At 41.3% G+C, this 24518-nt stretch overlaps 1 protein-coding gene across 6 annotated transcripts in view; it reads left to right on the top strand.

Moving 5' to 3' along the window:
- Positions 1 to 24518, top strand: part of B3GALT1 (beta-1,3-galactosyltransferase 1) — a 534157-nt gene that overhangs the window by 366852 nt on the left and 142787 nt on the right. For all 6 annotated transcript variants that reach the window (XR_009760869.1, XM_061612925.1, XM_061612926.1 and 3 more), the window contains one exon: positions 6249 to 6368. The gene's annotated coding sequence lies outside the window, so the exon portion shown is untranslated. The remainder of the gene's footprint in view (positions 1 to 6248; positions 6369 to 24518) is intronic.

Here is a 24518-nt window from a genome sequence, read left to right as displayed (position 1 = left end):
CAGGTAGTTCTGCAGAAGGCGTAACCTATGAATGAAGAAGAAATAGGCAATAGCATCCTAAGAAATGATGGCTTGTGGTGTTTTGCTGAAGCCCAGCAGTGTCTGTTGCTGGACGAAGGGAAGGAGGGAAAGGGGGGAATCCAGTGCTCTTACTACAGCACAAGGTAATAGCAGAGAAGGCGTTGCTCGTATACTTCAGTACTGTACTGTGCAGATGCACAGCAGAATACAGAATTTTCTCCAGGAACTGAATTTAGGAAGAGAGTTTGAATTCCCAAGGGCGTCAAGGGTAGAGATGGGTGAATCTGTCCATTTCAGTTTCCCTCCATGTCTCATTTTTGCAATCATAAGTTCATTCACATTTCTGCATCAGTTTGTAATTTTTTAAATAAAGAAGTCCATGAATATTTATCTGCTCTTTAGTGCGTATTTCTCCTAATATGCTATGCAATTTTGCTTAACACATATTTTGCAAGCAGCTTCACTATATACATGTGTGTTTTGTGTACAATGCATTTTTGTGCGTGATTTTCATTAATATACTGTATGCATTTATGCACACTTTCCCTTAATAGAAGCATTTTTGTACACATTATTTTGTTGTTGAACAGCATTGCAACTTTTGTAAAAGTGCAAATTTCAAAGGGCAACAGCATCACAAAAGTCATAAAAGTGTGCATTTCAAAGGATGGCTGTATTTAGTTTCACACACTGTTTCAGAAGTGTGAATAAGATAAATTCGCCTATAAATGCAAACTTAATCAAATCCCCATCCCCATCTTTCATGAGGGATTAGTCCCCTTGCCTTTGGCAAATGTGGACTGGGCTCAGGCCCTATAGAACCATGGGCAGGGACAGTGAAAAATGGTGGTCATGAATACTATTTCATTAGACTTGTCTGTGTCATACTAGGAGTGGAAGGCTAGCATTCAAATCTCCACTCAGTTGTGAAGCTCACAGGGTGATCTTGGGCAAGTCAATGTCTCTCAGCCTAACCTACCTTACAGGGTTGTTGTGAAGATAAAATACGGTGTAAATGGAAAAGAACCATCTATTCCACTTTGAGCTCTTTTGAGGAACTTTGGGATATAACTATCATAAATAAATAAAGTGCAGTACATTTATTTTCAGTTGCTTCTGGTGCACTCAGTAACTCCTACCTTTCAAGGGTAGAGAATTCTATGGAGGTCAAAGGGAGAGTGTGTGGCAGAAGAATCACCAGTTTCTAAGCGCTGTCAGACTTGCGGCAGCCAAGGTAGAAGGTGGGTGGGGAAATAGCTTTTTCCATTTTGTCTTCTGATGAACTTTAAAAAAAAAACTTTCTCACACAGGTTTCAATGGAAGTGAAAACACACCAGCTCCAGGGCTGGCATAATTCATCTCCGCTGTCTGGGGTGTGTTAGGGAATGGAAGGGCTTTGGATTCTGCAGATCCAAGCTTCCCCACCCCCACACATCTGCCCTCGATACACCCCTTTTCAATGGCGGGGGAGAAAAGGGGGTGGAAAGTTCTGCTGCTGCCTAGGGAAGAGCCACAGCTCAGTGGTAGAGTAACTGCCCAACATGCAGAAGGTCCCAGGTTCAGTTCTTCACATCTCTAGGTAGGGCTGAGAATGTCCCCTGCCTGAAAACCTGGGCTGCCTGTCAGTGTTAACAATACTGAGCTAGGTGGACCAGTGAGCTTATGTCAAGGCACAGGATTTATGGTATAAAGCGCTATACAGCTTGAGACCTGGATACATGAAAGATTGTCTCACCCCCTATCCATCCAGTCAGTCACTGCACTCTGTAAATGAGGGCCTCCTGCAGATACCATCTTATCAGAAGTTCCATTCTGCACAACATAGGAAGTGGACCTTTAGTGTTGTAGCACTGACACTTGGGAATTCCCTCCCCTTAAATATTAGACAGGCGCCAGCTGTTTTCTTTACAGCACCTGCTGAAGACCTTCCTCTTCCAATAAGCCTTTTAAAGAGAGCTGATGTTTTATCGCTTGTTGTTTGCTGCCCTTGGCTCCTTTGGGAGGAAGGGCGGGATAGAAATTAAATAAATAATAATAAATACTACTACTACTCATTATAAGACAGCTTCCTATGTAGATCTCTGGCAGTGGAGATCCCTCTCAACCAGCAAAGCAGGTGGTCCTCAATTAGGGTTGCCAGGCTCAGGGCCTGAGAATGAATCCATATCATTAAGAGAAGAGAAAATTCAGCCAAGTGCAGGTTTTCTTGCAACACTGTAATGGAAAAACCACAAGGTGAAATTCTCCTTTCCCCCTGCACAACTTTTAAAGACACAGAAGACCTCTTGGGGGCTGGGGCTGGCAACCAAGAGGTCTTCTGTATCTTTAAAAGTTGTGCAGTGGGGAGAAATTCACTTTGTGGTTTTTCCAATTACAGTGTTGCAAGAAACCCTGCACTTGACTGAATTTTCTCTTTTCTTAAAGTTACAAAATCATTCTCAGGCCCTGAGCCTGCCAACCCTATCCTCAATAACCAATAGCCTCTGGGAAGCTCTCCCAGGAGTCAAAGGACTACACTCTTAATACATCCACATGTCATCACTTGTGCCAGAAACTGCTAAACACTCCACAGCTGTGTGGTTGCATGGTGCTGAAGTAGTCTGCCCGACACCCCCACCACTGCCTTATCACACTTTTCTCTGTGTGTGCCATGTAGGGTTACAGGTTCATGGCGTGAGACTGATCCTGTATCTTTAGGAGAAGAGAAAGTCAGCCAAGTGCAGGTGTTCTTGCAACTCTGTAATGGGAAAAACCACAGGGTGGAATTCTCCCTTCCCCCTGCACAACTTTTAAAGATACAGAAGACCTCTTGGTTGCCAGGCCCAGCCTCCAAGAGGTCTTCTGTATATTTAAAAGTTGTGCAGGGGGAAGGGAGAATTCCACCTTGTGGTTTTTCTCATTGCAATGTTGCAAGAACACCTGCACTTGACTGACTTTCTCTTCTCCTAAAGATACAGGATCAGTCTCAGGTAGGGTTGCCAGGTTCTTGGCCTGAGACTGATCCTGTATCTTTAGGAGAAGAGAAAGTCAGCCAATTGCAGGTGTTCTTGCAACTCTGTAATGAGAAAAACCACAAGGTGGCATTCTCCCTTCTCCCTGCACAACTTTTAAAGATACAGAAGACCTCTTGGTTGCCAGGCCCAGCCTCCAAGAGGTCTTCTGTATCTTTAAAAGTTGTAGAGGGGGGAGGGAGAATTCCACCTTGTGGTTTTTCCCATTACAGAGTTGCAAGTACACCTGCACTTGACTGGCCTTCTCTTCTCCTAAAGATACAGGATCAGTCTCAGGCCATGGACCTGGCAACCCTAGTCTCAGGGCAGGAACCTGGCAACCCTAGTGCCATGTATCATCCAGCAGTGGCCAGTGGTGGAAGCTGGTCATCTGCCAGTGAATTGCCACATGAGCTGCCACTCATCCTGAGCTGATAGAGTGGACTATACCAATTCAGATCGTAGGTAGAGGCTCCTATTTCAATATTAATATTTATCTAACACAATTAGATAAGTAGGACCACCAAAAGGAATAAGCCTAGCCCTGTATGTGTAGTCTTAGTTGTCTAATTGTGGGGAGGTTTTTTTCCTTTTGTTTACATGGGAGGGATATCCTCCCATCTGAAATGGTACAGTCCATTCTACTATCTCTCTGAGGGAGTCTTGGAGAATGATTACAAAGGACCGGGTTTTCTCTGTTATGGCTCCCCATTTATTGAACGCTCTCCTCAGTGAGGTTGACATCTTTCTAGTGCCAGGTACAAAACTTACATCTGTTCCCAGGCTTTTAATGCACTATGATGTTGTTGCAGCCAAAGCTTTTTGCTGCTGTTGCTGTAGGCTTTTTTTAATTAATTCTGTGTATTTTAATTATAATGTATTTTAAAATTCTATGCTCATGCTCTTTAAAAAGTTGTAAGTTGCTTGGAGACCTTTTTTTGTATAACAAGTAACTAAAATGTTCTAATAATAATAATAATAAACATTCCACTGCCTCCTTTTGTTGCACTTTTGTTTTAAAAACTTATACCCTGCCCTTCCTCATATGACCCTAGGGCAGATTACAGAAATAAAACATATAAAATAATCAAAAACACTAAAACACAACAAACAATCAGTACAATTAGATAAAACCTCAGCCATCTGTCATTATATCACTAGACAAGCCAGTTCCTGCACATTCAAAGCCCTGAAAGAAAAGGCAGGTCTTTAGCAAGCACCTAAAGATGGATAATGTTGTTTAGATCCAGCATAGGTCAACTGAGTACAAAACACCTGCTGCTGTTTAAACACACACACAGTCCCATACCCAGCATATGCACTGATTAATAACATGAGGACTTCTTTTTCAGCAGCATCAATTTAGCTCCCTTAACTTGCAATACTTACATTGCATTAAATCTACTGCTCAGTGCTGATAAGCACATCCTAAAATGGAATTTCCTGTAAGGCAGTGCTTTGTATTTTTAATGTTTTCTTTGGTTTCAATAAACCAAATGCTAGTTGTTCCACAATAGCAAAACACACAGGTAATGAAAACAGTTTCAGCCACAGCCCTTTTGCTTTTCTTCCCCCCCCTTTCCCCCCATATGTCCTTCACTTCCTCCCATCTGTTTCTTTAACTCATCTGCTGGAATCTTGCTTCGTGAAATGGAATTTAAATTCCTAACATAAGCCTTGCATAAGTCACCTATCTATGCCATCGAGAAGACTTCTCATGAATAAGCACCCTCCTAACATTCTGAGTCTGTTCATCAAATTTGATTATACTGCCTTCATATATTTATTTATTTATTTATTTATTTATTTCATTTCATTTCTAGACCGCCCATAGCTAGTAGCTCTCTGGGCGGTGTACAAAACTGGATTAAAATACAATAATAGAATAGAATCAATAACACATAGCAGCAAATTAACTAACAAAATTAAACATAAAAACATTAAAATGCCTGGGAGTATAGCCAGGTCTTAACCTGGCGCCTAAAAGAAAGTACCGTAGGCGCCAGGCGTATCTCCTCAGGTAAGCTGTTCCAGAGTTCGGGGGCCACCACAGAAAAGGCCCTAGATCTAACAACAGTCCTCCGGGCTTCCTGGTGAGTTGGTACCCGGAGGAGGGCCTTAGATGCTGAACGAAGTGAACGGGTAGGTTCATAGCGGGAGAGGCGTTCCACAAGGTATTGCGGTCCCACATCGTATAAGGCTTTATAGGTCAAAACCAGCACCTTGAATCTAGCTCGGAAACAGATGGGTAGCCAGTGCAAGCGGGCCAGGACAGGTGTTACATGCGCAGACCGATAGGTCCTCGTCAACAACCTGGCTGCCGCATTTTGCACTAGCTGAAGTTTCCGAACAGTCTTCAAGGGCAGCCCTACGTAGAGCGCATTACAGTAGTCCAATCTAGAAGTTACCAGAGCGTGAACAACTGAGGCGAGATCGTCACTGTCCAGATAGGGGCGTAGTTGGGCTACTAGGCGAAGATGGTAAAACGCATTCCGTGCCACTGAGGCCACTTGAGCCTCAAGCGACAAGGAAGGGTCAAAAAGGACCCCCAAACTACGAACCTGTTCCTTCAAGGGGAGTGTAACCCCATCTAGAACAGGATGAACATCCACCATCTGGGCAGGTAAAGGGCTCACCAAAAGTGTCTCAGTCTTGTCTGGATTGAGTTTCAGTTTATTAGCTCTCATCCAGTCCATTATCGCGGTCAAGCAACGGTTCAGCACATCAACAGCCTCACCTGAAGAAGGTGAAAAGGAGAAGTAGAGCTGCGTGTCATCAGCATACTGATGACAACGCACTCCAAAACTCCTGATGACCGCACCCAGAGGCTGCATGTAGATGTTGAAAAGCATGGGGGACAGACCCGACCCCTGAGGGACTCCACAATGGAGAGTCCAGGGTGTCGAGCAATGTTCCCCAAGCACTACCTTCTGGCGACGATCCGCCAAGTAGGAGCAGAGCCACTGCCAAGCAGTGCCCCCAACTCCCAACTCCGCGAGCCTCCCCAGAAGGATACCATGGTCGATGGTATCAAACACCGCTGAGAGATCAAGGAGAATCAACAGAGTCACACTCCCCCTGTCCCTCTCCCGACAAAGGTCATCATACAGGGCGACCAAGGCTGTTTCAGTGCCAAAACCAGACCATGTTGTCTATATATGAGCAACCTTTTTTAAAAACAACAACAACAGTAGGGCAGAACAGGGTTAAGTATGAACAGATGTTTTCTGATTTCAGGTGATGTACTTCTGACAAAAAAAAGAGGGCAAAGAAGCACCACAGCTCATAATTTAATCTGCTATTGGCTATGTTTTTGGGATCTTTGGACAGACTCTACTCAATGATGCCAAGTATATGGTAAGTTCTGCACCACTTTACTCAAACAAATTTATCAGTGGTTTTAAACTCTATAAAGTAATATTAAGCCACTTGTGTGCATGTATTCTGTAGCAAGTTTGTCTTTTTGCTAAATGAAAAACAATTGAATTACATCTTTGATTATGCTTAATAGCTTGTCAGTCTTATATAATCATTTGTGCTTTTGTTGAATTTTTTCCCCTTCTATATTGTTGTTTTTTTACAATAATTTTTTATTCAAATTTTCATAAAACATACAAAACAAAATCATAAAACATTCAAAGACAAAAAACAAAACAAAACAAAAATGATTAAACAAAAAAATAAAATGTTGACTTCCCATTTGTCGCAGATCAAATCAGTTGTAGGTCTACAATATATAACAATCCTGTCTCTTAAATCATATTATAAAATCACTTTCCTCCAGTAGTTATCTTAATTAATCATCAAATCTCATAAACATTACTTTATTCTTTCCACAAAAAGTCAAAGAGAGGTTTCAATTCTTTAAGAAATATATCTATCAATTTTTCTCCAAATAAACATGTCGATTAATCCATCTCGTTAATAATAATAATAATCTTATTGTCATAACCATAGTCCAAATAAACATATCGATTAATCCATCTCATCAAAATCTGTTAGGTCCAATAATTTCAATAGCCATTATTCCATTATCCCTATTAATTCCATCTTCCATCTTCAATAGTCCTGTTAAGTCCAGTAATTTCAGTGTCCAATCTTCCATTATCAGTATTCCATAATAATCTTGCTGTCATAGCCATAGTCATATAATAAGAGTCTGATGGGAATTTCCTCTATCCCAAATATTTTCTTGCCATCAATTCTGAATAAGTTGCTGAAATATTGTTGTAAAGTCCTATCTGTGTTCTTCTTTTTTACAAAATGCACTGGCTCATCTCTTGAGAGTTTTTCCATTGTCACATGGCTGCAGTTAATTCCATAGATTTTCTCTATATCAAGCTCCATCACGTCATTCCAGTCCAGAAGATTATCCAAGCCATTGATAACTTTATCTCTAATATCTTCATTAATTTCTTCAGAGATAACGTTAAATTCCAAACAGTAGATTTTATTTCTAATATCCATAAACTCCAGATCTTTTTCCAATTCCACATTTGTTCCAATCTCCAGGGCTTGTATCTTCCCTTTATTTTTTCTTTTCTCATCTCTGATCTCATTCTCCTCTCTCACAGGATCCCCTATTTCTTTAAGCTCCTGCGTCATTTTGCTCAGTTCAATTTTCAGCTCCTTACTACCCTGTCGCAGGGTTTGTTTCGTTATCTCAATCTCATCCATTATTTTCTGAAACATAATTACTTCCAGATTCTCAGCCACTTTCTTGATTGCCATTTTTAAAACCACGAAAACAAAACAAAACAAAAATAAAGAAGAACCACTTCTTATTTCAGCAACAATTGGGTTAATATTCCAGGCTTGATGACATCACAGTATAAACAGAGCAGCCTGCCTTATCTCTCTATGTTCAAGAATACAAAACAAATTTAGTTCCCAGCATCAAAACAGTTAGTGGCGTTGTGAAGAAGCAGATTCGTCAAAATAAAATAGACCAAAAAGAGAATAGTCCCAGACAATATAATGTTCCTCGGAATAGAAATCCCTCTTCTGTTTATATCTTTAGAATGCACTTCCAGGACAGCTTTTTACAATAGAAACAGAGATAAGCGGTTAATTTCGTGAATAACAGAGAAGAGTTATAGCTCACCCAGAAGTTCTTTAAAGCTGATTCATTTGACAAATCTCTTTTTGCTGCAACAATTTAAACCAAGTAAAAAAAAGAATAGAAAGAAGGGTGCTTGCCTGTTAGTCCGTTTTCTCTTTGAAGAAAAGATAAAGGTATTGCATTAATCAGATAGAGCTTGTTCGGAAGTCCATCCGGCATTGCTGGCTGGACCTTTTCTCATAAATTAATGAAATCCAGTCCTCCCAACAAAAACAGGCTTTTGAGGTTGATCTCTACGTTTCTCCCTGCCCGGGAGAAATCTCATCAGTCAAAAAAAAATGTTCTGACTGATTTATATCTGAATAAGCTTCTTTTGAGGCGGGAGCCCGTCTCAAAAGCAGGCACAAGCGAAGTCACCCTTCCCGGAAGTCCCCCCTTCTATATTGTTGTGATCTGCTTGGGAATTCCATTATACATGGTATAGCTACATGCAATTCACAAAGGCAATTCATGTGTTCCTCCACATGAATTTATCATAGTAAATGTCTCAAGGTTGGGGGAAGAGGGAATAAACTTTTTCATAAAAAGTCTAGAAGCTGACATAATGACTCATTGGGCATGATCTAGCCAAAGTGAAGTTCTTTCAAATCCCATTGATTTAAGTGCATGGCTAATTCTTCCTGAAAAATCAGTGGGACTTATAAAAGCACTTAACTTTGCCATGAATGTTCCCAGTAAGAAGTTAATTATAAGCTTTTTGGATTATTCCTCCACTTGTGTATATTTCTGCAATATAAATGTGATGCATTTAGATTAAAATGTAGTATTTTTAATTGGTACCATACTCTCCATTAGGAGGCACTTTATTAAGAAACCTTATTTAATCAGTGAAATCCTAGAGTGTGACATCTGATTTACACAGTTATTTAAAGTATGTGTTAATTCCTTTGAAACTGAAGCTTCATTTAGGATGCCCTTGGAATTAGGCATCTGTCTCTTTTGATTTACCGCAACTTGACTCAACTATATTCTCTCTTATGCCTGTTTTTAAGAGCCTCATGTGGCCACCACAAAGGTGCAGTTATGATTCCTGTCTACAATTAGGTGTTTTACAGTGCTGGAGCAAACAGGACCATATTTTAAATTATTCATAATTATTACCATGATATTCTCTGAAATGTGATGGTGTTAATTAATTTAGCACACAGCTGGGGTTATCCTCACAGACATTCACTTTTCAAATGATTATTTCTGCCACAGAAAATTAGACACAAAATCAAACACTTTAGCAATGCATTCTCTTCTGTGATTTTTGTCAATTGAACATAATGAATTGCCTCTCCTTTTGACATATGAGGAAGCTTCTGTGCTGTAAGAAGAGTTACAAATATGCAATATGAATTTAACTTAGACATCAAAGCACTTTCTCAAGATGAAAATGGGACCAAAAAAGTCTTACTAATTACATTAAATATAGTAAAAGTTCCATCAGAAGATTAATGATGGTGACATGGACTGCTTTTAAAAGGTAAGGACAGTGATTTTGGGGGGGAAAATGTACATTTCAATACGTATAAACCATTTATCCATTTTATAACAAAAGCCTGAACTGCTTAATTTGAAGGTAAATGTTGAATGGCTTATATGAATCATACCTCCTCATCTCAAAATGTATAGCAATACTTTAAGTTCCGTTAAAAGCTGGTTTCTGTAGCAGGTGAATAGGACTAGTACCTCGACATTTTCACACACATAGCTCCCAATGTGAATTAGATAACTTGTCTACATGATTGTACACAAGTGTCACCAATGTGGTGCGCACAGGTACACATGTAGCTGCAGAGGTTTTCCCTGGTGCCCATTGGATCCCCTCCCCCATTGTCCCCCCACTGAAATTTGGCTTGAAAGGACACTTCAATTATAGCCAATGGAATAGGCTGCTCTGTGGGGAAGGGTGCCCAAGACAGTTTCTCTGATTTGCAAATGTGCCCGTGGACCCCAAAAGTTTGGTGCCCCTGTGCTGCAGCAAACCTTTGTTTTAGAATATTTATGGTAGCACAGGGGGGAAAAAACTATCCAGTCTGTGCAGTAGTCCACCAGCCACCACATGGAGACATTTAAAATATCTTGTTTTAGATAATCCAGCCTTTAGTATCAGCTGTGAAAGTGGCCTTAGGCCCTTTTGCTTATGTAGTTCCCCAGTTCTCAGAGGAAGCAACATAACAGCACTGCTAATGGAGTTATAATCTTTGGTTATGGGGGATGTCTGAGCACACTGTTTGTTCAGTAACATACTATACATGGCGTTCTTGGGAAGATTAAAATAATAATTCCAATGAAAGTATTATTTGAAGTGCAAAGGTTACTAGAAAGTGGTACTACCCAGTGCCATACCTGGCATATTTGACACCCAGAGCGGATCATATTTTAACACACACCCCTCTGTACGACAAAATTATTTTCAGTAATAATCATGAAATGAAACAAATAATAATAACGGCCAGAAAATAAATGCAGACAGTGAAAATTTTCTTTTATTGAGTTTTGTACATATAATCATGCCAATAATAATAATAATAATAAATTACAGCATAAAAAAGTAAAAAAGTAATGGATTAATACAAAAAACTGGTTGCCCAAAACATAATGGATTTCTTTAGGAGGTGTTCTGCGGAGAACCATTTGCCTTTCACCTCTGCTGTTTGGAGTCTGACCAGAACTGGGTGGCCAAAGTCTGGCATTCTGCCTTCCATACTGGAAAGCGAGAAGACCCACAAGGAGAGCAGGAAGGCAACAGCCCCCTCCCCATCGCTGCTGCTGGTATTTAGTGGTAGACTACCTCTAAAACTGGAGGTTCCGTAAAGCCTTTATGACTGGCAGGCACATCCGCCCTCCCCCAGTGGTCTGTGGGCAGTGGAATCCCCTCTAGGTTTTAGTCTAAACTTTCAAGAAGCTGGCCAAGGACCTGAACCTATTTTGGGTCTTGGTTTCAGTACCTTGGACAGCTCCTCAAAAGTCTGGATTAAAACCTGCTGCTCTCCTCAAGGCATTTGCCTGACTCATTTTTAAAAGCCATTTGAGCTAGTAGTCCTCATCACATCTTGGGAAGCAGGCTACATGAATTATTTTAATCCTTATGAAAAGGTCTAGCCTACCCTTATACTCCCCATGAAGAACCTCTCAGAGCAGCTTACCACAATTTGAAATCACAAAACAATAAATATATTATAATACAATGAATGCAAGAATAACAACACATAAGTGACATCACATTTAAAAAAATCCATTTAAAAGCAACCATGACAGCTATCGTAAATGAGTTACATGCCATGTGAAAAAGTTCTACCTTTTGTCTATCCTAAATCTTCTTACATTCCACCTTGTTGGGTGGCCCTAAATTTTATTGCAATGAACATTTCTCTCCATGTTGATAGAGAAAGGTGCATAATGCTAGAATCCAATGAAGCTGCATGTTGGAAGATTCAGGACAGACAGAAGGAAGTACTTCGTCATGCAGTGCATAGTTAAACTGTGGAACTCATTCTCACTGGAGGCAGTGATGGCCACCACCTTGGATGGCTTCAACAGAGGATTAGACAAATAGATGGAGGATCATAAGGCTATAATTGGCTACTAGTCATGGTGGCTATGCTCTGCTTCCATGGTCAGAGGCAGCATGCTTCCGAATACCAGTTGCTGGGAACTACAGGAGGGGAGAGTGCTCTTGCACTCAGGTCCAGCTTGTGGGGTTCCCATAATGGGCATTTGGTTCTCCACTATGAGAACAGGATGCTGGACTAGAGGTGACATGATAGACGTATATAAAATGATGCCTGGTGCATGGAGAAAGTGGATAGATAGCAGCAAACCTCTTGCAAGGCAGTTCCGGGGGGGAGGGAAGGACTTTAAGGGGAAGGACATCGCTCAGTGGTAGAGCATCTGCCTGGCATGCAGAAGGTCCCAGTTCAATCCCCGGCATCTCCAAGTAGAGCTGGGAATGTTTGTGCCTGAAACCCTGGAGAACCTCTGTCAGTCAGGGTAGACAGTACTGAGCTAGATGGACCTGTGGTCTCACTCAGTACAAGGCACTTTCCTATATGTTCCTATGTTTCGCTGACTTTAAAGGATTTCTGCTGCTAAAGAAAAAGTGAGAGGGAACTTTTCAGAATCTTGTGAATTTTCACTAGAACTATTCCTTCAGTCTTGTCAGGTTCTTCACGCTTGATATGTTGCTGAATATGTTGGTGTGTGTGCGTTGTTGCGTGAAACAGCATACATTACGTTGGAGTTAAGTTGAGCAAGAAACTTCTTCAGAGCATTAGAGCATGTTAAGAGTCTTTTATTAAGACATTATGGCTTAAGGCTTAAGAGTAAATACATGTAGAGTTTCTTCAGTCACCCCCCCCGGGGCATCTCTCTCCAAAGGTAAACACAAAAGACAACCTCTCAGCTCAGAGGCATAATTCAGAAGACCAAATTTACAGACTCTGTTAGAACTTTCCCAGTCTATCAGATGGTTACCATAGCAACGACCTTGGCAGCCCGTTCCCAGACTGGGCTAAGACATAACTCCTCTTAACTTTCAAAACTTTCAGACTTGATGGAAAACTACTAGGCCTCATGCCAACAAGCCCCCCTTTTTCTCATCATGTCTGTCAATTACAAAGAAATCTCAACAATACATCTCCACAATACATAGTCATACAGTAATACATTTCTACAATACCTCTTGCAATACATTTCAGTACATTGCATCATACATTTTCAGTTCAGTACAGTTCAAAATTACATCTCAGTACAGTTCAAAACTTTATTCACTCAAACTTTGGTTGAACACATGTCAAATAAAGTGTATCAGGATCCATTTCTACAACTTTATTCATTCCAGGACTTGTTATTAATCCCACGGTAAATCTTTCAGGCGGTTTGCCTAAATTTGCTCTTGTAGAGCGTCTTAAAGGAACCAGAGCTTCGGCTCTCTCTGCCCCCCCATCTGTGCTTGTGCTTGGCACAGCCTGCGCAGGAGCTTCCATTTCCTCAGCCTTACGTTTCTTCGATCTGCGTTTTGCACAAATGAGCTCATTCAAAGCATCTCTGAGAGGTATTTGTGTGCCTTCCACTTTAATGTCAAGATCTGGCTTAAATGTCTGTGATTGTGTTTGTGTTTGTGTGTCATCTGACCCTGTAAGAACAACTGTTTCCCTTTGATCCCAAGGTTTCTCTGAGACTTTAATGCTTCTGCTCAGAAGTAACTGCTGTGTTTCTGGACACCAAACTCTGAAATATGCATTCTGAAATCCCAAAACAAAACCTTGCTGTGCTCTGGGCGCAAGCTTGCCCCTCCTTTTTCCCTGTGGAATGTGGATCCAGCACCTTGCCCCGAATTTTTGAATGTGTTCTATTTTAGGCTTTCTGCCAGTAAGTTTCTCATAAGGAGACATTCCAAGTGCACTGTGTAATACCCTGTTGTGAATGTAATTCGCATAAAGAATTGCTTCTGCCCAGAAAGAATTCCCTAAACTGCAATCCATCAGCATGGCTCTCATTGCTTCCCCAAGCACCCTATTTTTTCTCTCAGCAGTTCCATTGGAAAATGGGCTAAATGGAGCAGTGAAATTCTGGTTTATTCCCTTACTCTCAAGGAAGTCACTTAACGCTTTGCTCGTGAATTCCCCCCCTTGATCTGACCGTATAGCCCCCACCGTGACGCCGTGTTGAGTTTCGATTCTCTTAATGAACAGTTTCAGCTTCTGCTCAGCTTCACTTTTATGCTTTAACAGAAAAACATGACAAAATCTTGAAAAATCATCTACCAGTACCATGAAGAATTTCGCACCTCCTCGTGAAGCATTTATTGGCCCTGATAAATCAACATGAACTAGCTGGTAGGGAGCTGTTGTGGTTCTCTCAGCCTCCCGGTTTATTGGTGCAATAGTCATTTTAGCTTTATTACATGCATCACAATCCATTAACTGTCCACAATCTTTTAAACGCATGTTTCCACTGTGCAAAGGGGTTTTCTTTATCGTGTCAAGGTTTGCATGCCCCAGCCTTTGATGCCATTCATGGACGCAGCCCTGATGTACCTGTGCCTCAGCATTTAACACAGCACACCCTGCTTGACTGCTCTTTATTACAAACTGTGAATCATTCAGGCTTCCCTGCATGCACACTTGATCTCCCCTCATTACAAAACATTGGTCTTTGTGAAACAAAATTGAATAATTACAACTCACCAGTTTTCTGATAAAATATTATGAGCCAATTCAGGAACAAACAAACATTCTGACATTATCCCAAGTTTATCAAATCTCACCAGTCCACGGGCTTCCACCCTTTTATGCGATCCATCAGCAAGTTGCACAAAATCCTGCTCATCTGTAGACGTGTAAAACAAACTTCTGTCTTTAATTAATATATGGCTTGCCCCGCTGTCAAGCAGCCAATTAACAGGTCGTAAATCTTGAGACTTCTGTTTACAAACAAAGTTCACACTTCCCTGCTTTAAGCCTCCGTCCCTGGAGTTGCGCTTGACTGGACATTCCCGCTGTAGATGCCGTCGATCTCCGCAAACAAAACAATCCTTCAGCCTCTGTTGCTGCTCCTGTTTATTATCCTTCGGCATGGCATTTTTCACCTCTTTGCTTCTGACAGCTTCCATCAGCTCGGCTCTCTGCGCCTCCTGTCTCCGCTGCCATTCTTGGGTCAGCTTTTCCTCAATAAACGCAATGTTCAAACCTCCGTCAGGCATGGCTTCGAAAGCCATGACCATATTATTCCAAGTCCCATCGAGTGAATCCAGGATCAGATAGGTCTTCTGAAGTTCAGAGTGTTCGACGCCTCGGTCTGTCAGCTCAGCAAACAGGCGTCTGACTTCGGTGAGATGCTCACTCATGTCGCACTCACCCGTGAAGCGCATCTGGTAAAGCTTCCGTGCCAAACACAATCTAGATCCCGCAGTCTGTTGCACATGAATGCCTTCCAACCGGTCCCACATCTGTTTGGCGTTTGTAACATCCCTCACGTGTAGCAGTTGAGAGTCTGATAGAGCCAGAAGTATAAAAGCTTGAGCTCACTCATCGTTCCTAGTCCAAGCCGCCGAAAGGGGTGCAGGGGGTGTACCTTCAATAGCTTCCCATAAATCTTCTTTTACTAGCAAAGCCCACATCCTCGGCTTCCAGCTGCCATAATTCTTTTCATTAAGCCGTTCCATCGGCAAGCCTCCCCCAGACAGGTTTACAGCCATGTTGCTCACCTCCGTCTGGTACAATCAATCAAGCTGCCCTCTCTGGAACTCCGTCTGCCATTCAGACCAGCAACTTACTCCCGTGTAATGCGCTGTGGATCTGGGCCCATAACCCCTGTTGGCGTGTGTGCGTTGTTGCGTGAAACAGCATACATTACGTTGGAGTTAAGTTGAGCAAGAAACTTCTTCAGAGCATTAGAGCATGTTAAGAGTCTTTTATTAAGACATTATGGCTTAAGGCTTAAGAGTAAATACATGTAGAGTTTCTTCAGTCACCCCTCCCCCTGGGGCATCTCTCTCCAAAGGTAAACACAAAAGACAACCTCTCAGCTCAGAGGCATAATTCAGAAGACCAAACTTACAGACTCTGTTAGAACTTTCCCAGTCTATCAGATGGTTACCATAGCAACGACCTTGGCAGCCCGTTCCCAGACTGGGCTAAGACATAACTCCTCTTAACTTTCAAAACTTTCAGACTTGATGGAAAACTACTAGGCCTCATGCCAACAGAATAAACAAAGGCTGTTGCCAGCAGTTGCCACTTTGGCTCTCTGCTTTTGGGGAAACAAGAGTGAAGACTAGGAATGCCAGAAGGACAAGGGTACAAAGCAATTGAAAACAGTTGTATGAATGTCTCAGGAGACTTCCAATGAACTGGCTGATCCCTTTTGGATGGAACCGTAACCTACAAAGTCTTCAGCAAAAATGAAGTTGTTCACTGTTGATTTGATTCTCTCAGTGGGGTGGGGGATGGGGTTGTACTAGGGCAGCCCCATTTGCTTCACTTCCACACCTTTAGCGTATTCTTTCCTTTTTTTGATAGGAGGAAATTTATGCTCATGTTGCCTGTGCAATCAATTTGCTTTGAATTTGACTTCCATACAAAATCAAATGTCTTCTTTGAGAGCAAAATAAATACCAAGTCAGTGGCTTCACAATCAAGTAAATTTAGAACAAAATAAAAAACTGTTGGTTTAAAAATAAATGAGACTGTGACATAGAGATGTTTATCAGACTTAGATTGTGATGGTCTCTTCACACTTATTTATTTATTTGTTTATTTATATGCCACCCTTCCTCCCAGCAGCAGCCCAGGGCGGCAAACAAAAGTGCTTGAAAAGTGCTTGAAGACCATGATTCTTCTGCACATTTTCTAGGTTCCCATCCAAGCCAAATTTTATTCTACAAACCTCTGCTTGTCACCATTGTTAACGGTATTATTCATCTTTTGTACTACTGATGATGTTGCTTATGAGAGAGGAACCTAGTGAGTAAGAAGTGAATTAGCAGGTGTTTTTTATATATTCATTGTATTTATATTCTGCCTTTCCTCCAAGGAGCTTAAAGTGGTATACATGGCTCTCTTATTTTCCATAGTATCATCTTAACAACTCTGTGAGGTGGGTTAGCCTAAAGGTTGGTGACTGGCCCAAGGTCACACAGTGAACTTCATGGATGAATGGGGAACTGAACCCTGGTCTTCCAGCTTCTAGTCTAACAATCTAACCGCTATGCCACACTGGAATATTCTGTATGTATATCCACTAACAGAAGTGTGGTTTGCTAAGATGCTGCCATAACTGTGTAGATACGAAAGAAAATGCTATAAGGTATTTATTAGAACAGAAATAACAAACATACCCCAACATTTTTAGAAGCCCATGCCTCCCATTATATAAATGGGGGCACTTCAGGTTTAATGTCCTGTTGGCTTTACTATTAATGTGCCCTGCATGGTCATTATGTTGATTAGCACTTACCAACAGGCCTGTAGCTGGGGGGAGGGATCAGGGCACTGCCCCCCCCCAAGCTGTGCTTTGTGCCTTCCCCCAGGATTTTTGGGAGAAATTGTCTTTTTATTTTGTGACATGACAGACAATGAGAACCTCCATTTAAAGAAGGACAGCTTGTTTTAAGAACAGGAGCAATTTAAGAATAGGACCCTCTGAAAAAAATCAGTGAATAAAGCAGGGTGAGTGTACAACAAAAGCCTCATCTGGAAGAGCCCCCCAAAATCTGCTCACTCGAGACTTTTCCTGACTGAGGGTGGATTACTAGAGTGAATCTGGGAAAAAAACAGCCTGTATAGTGACTAGGGTTGCCAGGTTTCCGGTTAAGTCTTCTTAACTCTTCCTAATTTCTCAAACCTCTCTCTGCAGTGAAGGATCAAGTCTATAAAGACGTTTGGAGCAGCCACATTAAAAGGCAAATAGGGCATTCCAGGCAGGGGGTTGCCAACCCGGCTTTGATATGGATATGTTTTCAAAGGATCCGTAGTCAAGCCTTACCAACAGCACAATTCTAATCTTATCTACTTAGAAGTAAGTCCTGTTGAGTTCTATGGGGCTTAGTCCCTTAGTAAGCATGTTTACAATTGCAGCCTTCAAGGATATCCATCTTAACCCTTGAGTGCTCTCATCTAATATCTCCACAACAGTAGGCTCCTTTCTTCCAACAATGACATTCTGGTGACTGGCCTGGCCTGAGGACACTTAAACCTCCTTGACAGAAGCAAGTAGGCTAGGTTAAATGTCCCTTACCCAAGCTCTCTAAGCATGTGAGAAGGAATGATCCTGTCATTTCAGCTGGACCTGGGAACACCTTCATTTAGCTTTCTATTTTAGTTTACCATTGGATTTTTTTTGTTTTGTTTTGAGTGGTATGCTCCAAGCAACTGTGGTTGATGTATAAAATATCATGCTTAATGACATCACTAGGACCCCACCCATGATATCACTAGGGTCCCACCCCTCTGATGTCACTAGGGTCCGCCTCTGAAATCTCAGGGTTTGGGATGCTACTGACCTGGCAATCCTAATAGTAACATGACCCTTAAAGAATTAACTGTTATAACTTTGTATTATGGGCTAGAGTTAGATTCCACCCCATGGACTTTCCTTTGTTCTATTTTTCAATTTCAGTTGTATTCTCTATCCAGCCGGTAATAAAGAAGCATGTTTGTAGTAATAAGTCTGTAGTAAGAAGTAAGAGTTGTTTATTGTGCAGTCATTATACCGAATACAGCAGGATTGGGTGCTTATTGCTAAATGGTGACTTAAAAAGATAACTTAAAATGGCTGCTCTTTATTTTTTTAAAGCACTTACTACGCTCACAATCACAGTAGCTGTTTTTTCCTCTTTTTCTAGTGTACTTGATGGCAAAGGATGAAAACAGTTCATTTGAAATATTGCTGTGTACACTACATTTAGCTAGCTGGCTGCCTGGCCACCTAGGCTGTAACTCAGGCCTAATTTCTGATTTTCCCAATATGTGCAGCTCAATGTGAGACCTTTTCAGGTTTCTGAAATATCTGAAAAATCAACCCGGTGACCAACAAAAAATAGTCCAATTGCTTTCCACAGTTTCCAGTTGCTTAGTTAGGCCTTTATATAGTAGCCAGTTAAAACTTTTTCCATTGATTTTCAAATAGGAAGGAAAATCTAAAGGTCAGGAATCAGACTAGAAAAAAGGACTCTCAAGGAGAAGTTAACAAACACACTCTAAATAATTTATTTTCTCTCTGCCCTTCCCTAAACTTGTATTATGGACAAGTTTGTTTTTGGGTGGAATCTAAAACTGAGATACCTAACGCATCATCCAAGCCAAACCACAACCAACGTAGTTCACTTCATGAAGAACTGGAACACAGGAACAGACCACAAGTGAAAGAGGACTGTAACTATAGGCAAAGTTGAGCTTTCAAGTCTAGTATTTCTGGGGAACAACTCAAAAGATTAAACTTCAGTAATGCAAGTTAGCACACTCTTTGGATGGAGGAGGAGAGGGGGATGACTGGCCCAACGTCCTGGCCTGCCTTGCCCCTCACGTCCTCTCCACCAGTGAGGTGGGGATTGGCTTGTACTCTGCGCCTTCCCCCGCCCACAAATTCCCTACATAGAAATGTGGCTGCCCCGCTTAACAAGAAAGTCTGGCTACAAGGCTGCTTACCTGTCCCTAATTTCAGGGCTAGAGCCTAACATTGCAACAAGCTGTATCAGAAGTCCAGTTTGGATGTAGGTGCGGTAAATGTCAAATGGATCAGAAGCAGGAGACATGGTTATGGATGGGCTAGAATTAGCACCAGATCAGGTAAACAAGTCAGAGACTGGTGGCACAGGAGATAAGTCACTGTAAACTGGTTGTTGGAGCCGCACTTTGACACATTGCTTGAGACATTATCTAGCTAAGTAATATATACATTGATTGCAGCTCTCCAAGGTTTCTCCAAGGTTACATGCATATTCAGAGGTAAGTGCCACTGTATTCAGTGGGGCTTACTCCTTAGTAAGTGTGCTTAGGATTTAGCGATGTCAGCATCTGTCAGTTCTATCAGTTTCTCATTTTTCCATTTTTAAATTCAGTTCTCCACTTTTCTGTAGCGATTTGCATTTTCTTTTTTAAAAATCCTCATGAAAATTCTTCAGCATTTAGCACAAATTTCTCCAATAAACACATTGTTTGCAGTTTTTACTAATGTACACATTTTTCCAAGCTGTTTCTCCTAATATAGTGCATTTTGTATGTTATTTTCATTAATATTCATTTTATGTAGTTTCCTCAATATGTGCATTTTCTAAAGTTTTTTTTAAGAGAAGTGCATTGCAAAATTCAGATAAATGTGAATTTTGAAAGTTGGCTGTGTTTCAATTCTCATATTGTTTTGGAACATACAAATTTGATAGATTCAGCTTTAAAAGTGAACTGAATTGACTTTCTCTCCCATCCCTATTAGGATTGCAGCCTCAGTTCTGTGGACAAAATCTACACTGATCTCAAGCAAAATGCTTATCACTAATAGGCAAAAAGCACTTGTGGTTTAAGAACTTACCTATAGCCAACAGATATTTCTATCAAACTTTAAAAAGCAAGGAAATTGGGCAACTATAGTGAATGCACCAGGGGAGCAGGAGACCTGACCCCTCTCTGAGATATTGTACTGCCCTACAAATTTGTCAAAATGCAAACACAATTTGGGGTGATCTTTCACAGTCCAATCCACTTCCTGTGTAGCTTGGGAGAATTTGGTTACATGTGCTTCTGAACATATGGTGAATGGTGGCAAAGCCCCTTTCCTTTCCAAAAGGAAAACGTTGTGAATAATATTGTTTTTCAGGGTTTCCCCCACCTTTTTGTTCTACAGCAGGCACATGTATCCCACCCACATTTAAAACAAACAAGTTACTGGCCACATCCACACTAGTCCTTTATTTCACTTTAGACAGTCATGGCTTCCCCCAAAGAATCCTGGGAAGTGTAGCTTGTGAAGGGTGCTAACAGTTGATAGGAGACTTCTATTCCCCTGACAGAGCTCCAGTGGCCAGAGTGGTTTAACAGTCACCCCTCTTCTGGGGATTGTATCTCTGTGAGGGAAATAGGGCATGGGTGGCGTGGATGTGGCCACCTGATTAGCCAAGCCAAACAGCTGTTAGTCTGGCTTTTAGAACACTGACAGTTGGTTCTTACTGAGAATGCCCATGCTTATCATTGACAGCAATGTTCAATTTCTTAAATTAATTTAAAATTAGCCAGGCCTTTTTTTCTTTTTACTTTTAAACTGCAGAAGATGAAGGTCAGAGTATGGGGCAAGGTCAGTTACAGGATTACAGGTACTCTATGACAATGGCTGATTTTTAATTAATTTCAACAGATTATGAGAACTCAGAGAAAAAAGTCCAAAAGGGATCTGGATTTTTTCTCTCTTGTTTTACATTTTGAATTCTCGATTCTCTCTGAGTGTTTTGTGTATAGCCATGAAAATTTAGAGGGTTGTTAAGAAAGCGTTTCTGAGTTCAGGACTATAAGTTTTGTAAGGTTTTGTTTTGAAATGAGTTTATGGGAAGCAGCAGAAGGGCATGGAGGTATTTTCAATTTAGCATTCTGAGTGCAAAAAATCCATGTTGGCTACAGTATACAGCCTTTCTTGTGGCTGTATAATATAGTTCAGACTATGGCATGATTTGTACAGACCTGTTTTACTTTTACCATGTGGACGTTCAGCTAAAGGGCTGGGTTTAAATTGTTCCTGTTGATGAGTATTGATTTAGTGCTCATGAATTCCCATTAATTTTCTATCCTGATTTATTAGCAACATTTCATGAGAGTTTTGTTTACCACACTGAGAAATGTTAGATTAAAAAAAAACACCTCCAAAATGCTTCAGGTCTTGATTTTTCTCAAATCAAGTTTGTTAACCTTTGTACAGATTTAGAACAAGGGCTGTAATTGAAATTACAAAGCGAGCGGTAGCTTGAAAAATGCAGTTTCACTGGAAAAATAGTGATGTCATATAATGTTTACCTGAAGGGTATAGTGCTCTGTATGAGGCATTCAGTCAGTAAGACACAAAAATCATCCATCCATATATTATTTCATTATTCTTAACAGGAAAACATTTAAAAGCTTTGGCCCCAATCCAGCACTGATGGTCCCAAGTGGAGCTATTCATATCCATCTGCATTGCAAGACTCATCCAGTCACTTCTCTGAGAAGCAGATGGCATTGCCATGCAGATGGGGATGGCACATCCAGGTGTGTGTGTGTGTGTGTGTGTGTGTGCATCTGCATCAATGACAGATGTAGATGGCTGCAGGGCTGGACCTTCCATTAGCAGCTAATTTGTGGCGTTATGAAAGAGCATCAAATTGCTAGTTATTTGATTTACAGTATTGTTCCTCCTGAATTTTTACTGACAGTAAGAGGAGAGCGGGGAAGGTACTTGTGGGATTTTCTGCCTCAGGTGCCAAAATAACCTGACCAGCCTTGGATATGATGCACCTTGATTTGGCAGAGGAAGGGTGTCAGGATTTGCTGCTCCACCTCAGGCAGCAAAATGTTTTGGGTCAGCCCTGCTGATGCCTCTGCTAACATTGCTCCTTTGTCGGATCAGTGCTATTGTCTTCTGTGCTGTGCAACAGAATACTCTGAGCTATCGCTTATCAGCCCTAAGCCCCAAAACCAATTTTTAATGTCAGTTCTCATGTGAGGGATACTTGTTTGAGGTGGGATCTAGCACGGCCAGTAGTTTTAAGGAATTTATTCAGGCTTATAGTGTGTTGAAAACTAGGCTGACCTTTCCTTTCCCATAAACCAGAACAGGAAAGTCTCTGTTGAATTTAGGGTGGCCGTGTGTCCTACTTTACAGAGAACAGTCTTCTGTTTTAAGGTGTCCTCTACTTAAAGGTCTGCCTGGTTGAAAGGTAAAGAATCCCGGGAAGGGGGAGGAAGAGCCTTGAAGATGCAGACACTGAACAGCAGACTAAGCAGGAACACAGTTAACCTGTTCACAGTCTTCTGGTTGTTGTTGTTTTAAATTCTAGTTACTATTTCTAAATTTGTATATATACATATAAATTACCATATGCACATTTTATCCAAATGCCCTTCTTTTTGGTGATGCATTTCCTCTTTTTTGGCAATGTGCAAGCGGCCACCCTAGTTAGATGTAAAACAAAAACCAAAGCATCACTGCCACCAAAATTCCCAACTCATTTGAAGAATCCGACTTTGAAAAGACTGATAAAAGATAAAGGTGTCCCCGCACTTGTAGTGCGAGTCATTTCCGACTCTTAGGGTGATGTCTTGCGACATTTACTAGGCAGACCATATATATGGGGTGGGATTGCCAGTTCCTTCCCCGGCCTGTCTTTACCCCCCAGCGTGTGCCGGGTACTCATTTTACCAACCACGGATGGATGGAAGGCAGAGTGGACCTCGACCCCTTTTACCGGAGATTTGACTTCCTCCTTCTGTTGGAATTGAACTCCATCCGTGAGCAGAGCTTTGGCTGCGTTACCCCTGCTTACCACTCTGCGCCACGGAGGATACAGTGTTTATATTCACTGTCTCCTACCAACATGAATTATCACCACGCACAGAAAAAACAAAACAAAACTGGAAGAACATGTTTTGGTTTGTTCTGGCTTCAGCTCTGGCTCTCTTCCAGAGTTAAGCAGCATTAGGCAGGGTTGTGTGGAGAAAATCATGCACTCTCAGAATTGAACTGACCCTACAAAATAGTAGAGTTCTGACTATTGTAGTTTAATTAGTAGAATAATCATATATAGAAGACTACTATCCGTTATACTAAAACCAAGACCTAGTAAGGTTGGGAAGAGAGAATCAAAGGTGGAGGAGCCACTAAATCAGCAGGGCAGAAAGGGGTTTTTTTGTTGTTGTTCTGCAACTCCCCCCACCCCCATTTGCCCTCCTATTGATCCCAATGGTAGAGAAAATCAGTACCGTACGTCAGCTCCTGGGGCTGACAAACTTTCTCCCATGTTCCACAGGTGTGACAGGGGAATGGGTGGGCTTTGAATCCAGCAGATCCCAAACATCTTCCAATCCCTAGCATGCTCTCCTTTTGCCGTTAATGCTGTCAGAGCCCTGATGGCAGAGCAGCAAGGGCAGCTGAGGCTTTCACACCTGCAACTTGAAGGCACACCTCCTTCTCCACCCAAGTGCCTGACTCTCTTTTCACAGATGGAAATCAGCTCTATCCCTCAAGGGTCCTATGTGTCAATATTGGACTTGCCATACATTCAGCAAGCTACACATGCAACCATACTCGTCTCCCCTTAATGTGGGCTGATATGGAACAGCTGCTATAACACACATCAAAATCAATGTGCTGGAAGAAACCTCAAGGTGTCTGCCAAGAAAAGGTGCTTGAATGAAAAAAAATTTTTTTTAATTATTAAAAGAAGCATTGAAGGGAGTCGAAGAAAGTAATCAAAGTGAGAAGACAGAGTCGTAAAAGATTCATATTTATATTCCATACAACATTAACGTTAACACCTTGTTTCAGTAGAAGGCTTTTTTTTCTAAAAATAGGATTCAAAAGTTAGTTTCAGGAAGGAAGGAAGGGAAAGAAAGATTTCTGCTATTGCTTAGCTTACCCATTTGGGGGGGGTTGTATGAGGATTTAGGAGTATGAAGGATGTTGAAAAATTAAGGCTGTACTGATAAGATCCTGGAGGCAAAATTTCCTTCCTTGTGTAGAAAAAAAATAAAGCACAGTATAAAAAAGTGCCTTTATTTTTAAATCTGTTTCTATCATTTCATCCCAGAGGGTGTATAAACTGGGAACCTTATCTGATGTGCACTCTATTCTTGCCTGATAGTTGGTCACAAGCCTTTCCTGTGGATAATACCCTGTTTTCATTCTAAAAGCAAACTTGGGTTTAAACATAAATTAAAAAA

This window comes from Rhineura floridana, chromosome 2 (genome assembly GCF_030035675.1).
Source record: "Rhineura floridana isolate rRhiFlo1 chromosome 2, rRhiFlo1.hap2, whole genome shotgun sequence".
Taxonomy (NCBI): Eukaryota; Metazoa; Chordata; class Lepidosauria; order Squamata; family Rhineuridae; genus Rhineura; species Rhineura floridana.
This window is presented reverse-complemented; position numbering and strand designations above follow the sequence as displayed.